The sequence below is a fragment of the Pogona vitticeps genome, chromosome 5 (genome assembly GCF_051106095.1).
Source record: "Pogona vitticeps strain Pit_001003342236 chromosome 5, PviZW2.1, whole genome shotgun sequence".
Lineage (NCBI taxonomy): Eukaryota > Metazoa > Chordata > Lepidosauria > Squamata > Agamidae > Pogona > Pogona vitticeps.
Genome location: NC_135787.1, coordinates 120,998,749 through 120,999,138, shown reverse-complemented (window position 1 = coordinate 120,999,138; position 390 = coordinate 120,998,749).

Sequence of the window (390 nt, the reverse complement as noted above, 5' to 3'; positions counted from 1 at the left end):
TGAGCCTTTGAATATTATTCTGTTTTTCTTTAAAAAATTAATACTTGCAAGTAAACCTGGTTAATTTACTAGTGAATAAAGCAGGTAAACCAACTTGTGAATAATCTCGGTAAACTTAATCATAACTATACCAGGAAAAACTTGCTTTGAGGTCATACCAAGCCACAAAATTTAAAACAAAAAAAAAAACAATAATTTCATCGTTTGAGTGAGCTTCTGAATATTATTCTGTTAAAAAAAACATACTTGTGAGTAAACCAGTTAAGCTTACTCCTGAGTAAACCAGGTTAACCTACTTATTAGTAAGCTAAGTAAAATAAGCTTTGAGATAATCCCCAGCCAAAAAGCAAACACTAATTTGCTCAATAATTTCACAACTTCACTGACTGA